General features: G+C 42.0%; 1 non-coding gene across 1 annotated transcript; it reads left to right on the top strand.

Annotated features, from left to right (window-relative positions):
• Window positions 1–5,201: 5,201 nt before the first annotated feature.
• On the top strand, window positions 5,202–5,287 carry LOC120987502. Its single transcript, XR_005776098.1, has one exon. It is a non-coding gene; the product is annotated as a small nucleolar RNA SNORD71 (small nucleolar RNA).
• Window positions 5,288–6,301: the final 1,014 nt, after the last annotated feature.

Here is a 6,301-nt window from a genome sequence, read left to right as displayed (position 1 = left end):
GGGAGTGGGCTCACTAACAATTTTGCCCAAAAACACAGCCATGAATAAAGAATGGTACCAAAACACCCTCCAACAGCAACTTCTTCCAACAATCCAACAACAGTTTGGTGAAGAACAATGCATTTTCCAGCATGATGGAGCACCGTGCCATAAGGCAAAAGTGATAACTAAGTGGCTCGAGGACCAAAAACGTTGACATTTTGGGTCCATGGCCTGGAAACTCCCCAGATCTTAATCCCATTGAGAACTTGTGGTCAATCCTCAAGAGGCGGGTGGACAAACAAAAACCCACTAATTCTGACAAACTCCAAGAAGTGATTATGAAAGAATGGGTTGCTATCAGTCAGGAATTGGCCCAGAAGTTGATTGAGAGCATGCCCAGTCGAATTGCAGAGGTCCTGAAAAAGAAGGGCCAACACTGCAAATACTGACTCTTTGCATAAATGTCATGTAATTGTCGATAAAAGCCTTTGAAACGTATGAAGTGCGTGTAATTATATTTCACTACATCACAGAAACAACTGAAACAAAGATCTAAAAGCAGTTTAGCAGCAAACTTTGTGAAAACTAATATTTGTGTCATTCTCAAAACTTTTGGCCAAAACTGTATATATTAAACTTGAATTTAACACTTGCAGAACAGGAAAATAGTCCTGCAGAACAGGAAAATAGTCCTGATCAAAAGTTTAAGACCACTTGAAAAATGGCAAAAAATCATATTTTACATTGTTGGAAATACAGTTTTTTGGAAAAAAAATAGTGTTTTTCAAACCCCAGAAAATGATGGGTGTATTTCTAGCTTAAATGGCTAGCTTAAATGCCAGCGCCCGTCCTCCCGGCCTGCCTTCTCCCTCCTCCCTCCTCTCTGCTACCTACCGCTTCTAGTTGTAAGTACCGGCAATACACAGCGCTCCTGATTACATACAATTACAATTACGGTAACTATTAGACATAGGATCATACAGTGAGCGGGGCCCGTGTAGTAGAATACAATTACTGCACGGGCCCCGCTGTCATTATAAAAGCAGATGCCGGCCCCCAGCGTGTATTGAGGGTCATTCACTACAGGGACACTTATGGAGGGGATCTGTGGATGACACATAGCATAAGATGCTATATATGTGTCATCCACAGATCCCCCCCATAACTGTCATACACAGATCCTCATAACAGTGCCATCCAGAGATCCCCCATAAGTGTCATCCAGCGATCCCCCATAAGTGTCACCCAGAGATCCCCCATAAGTGTCACCCAGAGATCCCCCATAAGTGTCACCCAGAGATCCCCCCCCCCATAAGTGTCACCCACAGATCCCCCATAAGTGTCACCCACAGATCCCCCATAAGTGTCACCCACAGATCCCCCATAACAGTGCACCATCCACAGATCCCCCATAACAGTGCCATCCACAGACCACAATTAGTTCAAAACCCACCAAAAGCACACCTTTTGGTTCAAAATATTTTTTTTCTTATTTTCCTCCTCAAAAACCTAGGTGCGTCTTATAGGCCGGTGCGTCTTATAGGGCGAAAAATACGGTAACTAACAGAATTATAAAAGTTATATTTTTTTTGGTCAATCGCCTCAGGGCAGGGTAAAACGATTGTGTCCTGCACCAACACAACTATTTCTCTGTAGATCGCTGAGTTACATTCTCTCCTATTCTCTCCCTGAAATCACAAGTCCAGCAGCATCCTCTCCCTACACTTGTAACAGCAGAGTGACGTGCAGCGCTACGTGACTCAAGCTTATATAGAGCCTAGGTCACATGCTGCTCTGGCCAATCACAGCCATGCCATTAGTAGGCATGGCTGTGATGGCTTCTAAGGTCAGACAGTTAACCGCTTGTTGATTGGCTGCTGTGCAGCCTTTTAAAAAGCGCCAAGAAAGCGCCGAACACCGAACCCGAACTTTTACGAAAAAGTTCGGGTTCGGGGTCCACAAATCCTAAAGTTTGGTACGAACCCGAACTTTACAGTTCGGGTTCGCTCAACCCTACTCAAGATGCATGCAATTTTTTTTTATATGTACCATTTGGATTTTTTTCTGAATCTCTCTCTCTCTCTCTCTCTCTCTCTCTCTCTCTCTATATATATATATATATATATATATATATTTACAGTCCTGATCAAAAGTTTAAGACCGCTTGAAAAATGGCAAAAAATCATATTTTACATTGTTGGATCTTAACAAGGTTCCAAGTAGAGCTTTAACATGCAACAGGAAGAAATGAGAGTGAGACAAAACATTTTTTGAGCATTAAATTAATTGAAAATAACGATTAAACTGAAACAGGTTGTTTTTCAGCTGATCCAAATTTTTAGGACCACATGCCTTTAAAAGGCCAAATCTGTGCAAAGATGTGGATTCATTGTCATTTTCTGTCAGGTAGTCACACGTTGTGATGGCATAGGCAAAAAAACTCTCCCTTTTTGAACGTGGTCGGGTTGTTGAACTGCATAAGCAGGGTCTCTCACAGCGTGCCAGTCATTTGGAATTTCTTAAATGATCCTGAGGGTTATGGAACAAAAAAGTCAAGTGGAAGTCCCAAAAAAATGTCATCAGCACTGAGCCGGAGGATCCAATTGGCTGTCCGTCAAGACACTGGACGATCCTCGACCCAAATTAAGGCCCTCACTGGTGCTGACTGCAGCCCCATAACCATCAGACGGCATCTGAGACTGAAGGGCTTTAAAAACAAAAAACGTCTTCAAAGACCTCGTCTCCTTGAACACCACAGAACTGTTCGTTTGGACTTTGCAAGAGAGCACCAAACATGGGACATTCAAAGGTGGAAGAAAGTTTTATTCTCTGATGAGATAAAATTTAACCTTGATGGTCCTGACTGGCATGACAAGCAGATTCCACCTGAGATGTTTTCTACGCGCCACAGTGGAGGGGGCGCCATAATGGTCTGGGGTGCTTTTTCCTTCAGTGGAACAATGGAGCTTCAGGAAGTGCAGGGGCGTCAAACAGACGCTGGCTATGTCCAGATGTTGCAGAGAGCATTCCTCATGACTGAGGGCCCTCGTCTGTGTGGTAACGACTGGGTTTTTCAACAGGACAATGCTACAGTACACAATGCCCGCAGGACAAGGGACCTCTTCTTCCAGGAGAATAACATCACTCTTTTGGCCCATCCTGCGTATTCCCCTGATCCAGGGGATATATTAATATAGCTTAGACAAAGAGGGATAATTTATTGAGGTAGTAAATGCTCTTTTAAGCTGACATTGAATAACATAATTAACATAATTTAATTGAAAGGTTAAGTTGTATGTATGCCAACGTTTGTACAGTACACTCTTGCCAGTCTTTGGGGTGTGTGATCCTGTCTGTTTCAATATATAACATAGAATGATAGTTTTAAAAGATGCCAGATGGGATAATGGTGTTTAATAAATGTGAAGCCTTTGTCCACTGTTGTTAGAAGCCATTTGTCCAACAAAATGGACAGATAGAACTCATTGTAAATAATTTCAATCCACCATATACATTTGTGCTTTTAGTCACATCTAGCCCAGGCATAATTTAAGTTTGCAAAAACACAATCATTTAAGTTTGGAAGCAGGAGGACCAGCAATACAGTAATTCATAAGTTCTGAAAATTCTTTTTTGGCCCTGTTCCAGGAATGGCTTTTGAAGATATTGGAGGAGATTTATCAAAGCTGGTGTGAAGGAAAACTGGCTTAATTGCCCATAAGGAGCTTTATGGTTGCAATGGGCAACTAAGCCAGTTTTTCTTTACACCCGTCTTGATAAATCTTCCCAATTGTGTCTAGGTGATGGTACACCTGAGAACATGGTGTCTGAGCTGCAGACAGCATGTTATAGAGCAGGAGGAGCTGAACAGATTGATATATAATTTTGTGGGAAGAGATTCAGTAAAACCTGCTCATTCTGGGCTTTAAAGTCAAGGAGATGGTCTCATCAGTGACTGACAGCCTTTCCCCCATGATTCTGTATACAGAGATAGCTGTCAATCACTCATAGGACTGTCTCCATGACTTCAAAGCCCAGAATGAAAAAGGATACAAATTAATTAAATACAATTAATTTTTCCCATACAACTATATATTAATCTGCTCAGCTCTTCCTGCTCTATAACATGTAGCTTAAATTGAACTTTCATGGTGACAGGTTTACTTTAAAGTTTTCTGGTGCCTTTGTTTGAAGGTTACATTCACATTAACTCTTGTGGCTACTTGTATATACTTCCTGGATCCTGAATAGTTTACAGTATCATATCATGTGAATTTTCATGTATGATCCTTGTTGCTTCCAGGCCCCTTTCTAAAAACTATATATAGGATTGTGCTAATGGCACATGCTGCTTTTTTGTAAAAATATTGTGCAATTGGTCAGATATGTCAACACTTTCCCACATAGGCACCCACACTGGAAACACCTTCTTTTCTACTGTTATCACTTAAAAATTACACACCACCCAATCATGTGTGAAGGTAAAGAATGCATGGAATATTTTATACAGTGAGGAAATCAGCAATCCTTAAAGAAAATATGTCACCAGAAAATTGTATCTGCCCGTTAAAACTACATAGTAGCACGTATACTTTTTTTCTAATTTGTTTTAGTTTTCTGATTGCCGATTTTTTAATTCTATTTCCTATACATGATTATGGGTACGGCCATCTTGCCTGAGCAGTTTTTAACCCCTTCCCGACTGCAATCCGTTTATATACGTGATATTTGCACATGCCCCGTGCAGCTACCACGTGTATAAACGTCAAGCCAGTTCTTTAATCCAAGCGTTGCAAAGCGCTTAGATTAAAACTTCTGCCCCTGTCCTGCTGCTGTCACGGACAGCATACAGTTCAGTAATGCCGGCAAGGGGCCACTCTGATTGGTCTATGCAGTCTATGCAGACTAACCAATCGGATCGCGGCAGTGAAAAAATGCCGGTTTCAGGCTCTGCTCTGCGCTCTGCTCCTCGTGCCCCCCCGATCTGTGCCCCCCGATCTGTGCCCCTCCAAGCCCCCTTGTGTCCACCTGCCCCTGAAGCTCATCTCCATATTCATGCAGCTTCTGCCCTGATGCGATGCAGCGCCTGCCCTGATGCGGTCCGCCCCCTCCCCGCCCCATACATTGCTCCTGCCCCCATTTGTGCTGCCTCAGCCTCCCTCAATGTTGGCCGTACCCCCCCAGCGCTGGCCCCTGCCCCTGATGCGGTCCCCCTGCTGTGTGTGATGGCGGCGGCTCCATTCCTGAGCCGCCGCCATCAGCAGAGAGTGTCAGCTCTATGCTGACACTCTGCTGTAACCCCATAGATGCCGCGGCAGCGGCATCCATGGGGTTAATAGAGGGAGGGGGCTCCCTCTCTCCACCAACGAGGGCTGCCGCACTGCGATGGCAGTGCCCGATGGTTGCCATGGCAACCGGACGCTTTGCAAAAGCGTCCAGTGTTGCCACCTACAGGGCATCTGATAGAATTATACTTTTCAATGCAAGAGCATTGCAAAGTATAGTACAGCCATCAGCCCCACTGGATCTTCAAGATCCAAGAGGGACTTTATAAAAAAACGGTGAAAATAATAAAAGTAAAAATAAATAAATAAATAAAAATTTAAAATTAAAAAAATAAATTGCCTTTTCCTATAAAAAAAATGAAAAATAAAAAAGACACATATTAGGTATCACCATGTCCGTAACGACCGTCTCTATAAATATATCACATGATAGACCCCGTCCGATAAACACCATAAAAAAATAAAAATAAAAACAGTGTAAATAAAGCCATTTTTGTCACCTTACATCACAAAAAGTGCAACATCAAGCGATCAAAAAGGTGTCTATCAAACAAAATGGTACCAATAAAACCGTCACCTCATCTCGCAAAAAATGAGACCCTACATAAGAAAATCGCTCAAAAAATAAAAAAAACTATAGTTCTTAGAACATTGAGACACTAAAACATAATTTTTTTATTTCAAATATGCTATTATTGTGTTAAAGTGAAATAAATAAAGAAAAGTGTACATATTAGGTATCGCCGCATCCGTAATAACCTGCTCGATAAAAATATCACATGACCTAACCCCTCAGGTGAACACCGTAAAAAAAAAAAAAAAAGTGCCAAAAAAGTCTTTTTTGTCACCTTACATCACAAAATGTGCAACAGCAAGCGATCAAAAAGGCTTATGGCCCCCAAAATAGTACTAATAAAACTGTCACCTCATCCCGCAAAAAATTATACCCTATTTAAGACAATCGCTAAAAAAAATAAAAAAGCTATGGCTCTCAGACTATGGAGACACTAAAACATCATTTTTTTGGTTTCAGA

This window comes from Bufo bufo, chromosome 1 (genome assembly GCF_905171765.1).
Source record: "Bufo bufo chromosome 1, aBufBuf1.1, whole genome shotgun sequence".
Taxonomy (NCBI): domain Eukaryota; kingdom Metazoa; phylum Chordata; class Amphibia; order Anura; family Bufonidae; genus Bufo; species Bufo bufo.
The sequence above is the reverse complement of the archived record's forward strand: the minus strand, read 5'-3'. Positions and strand labels throughout refer to the sequence as shown.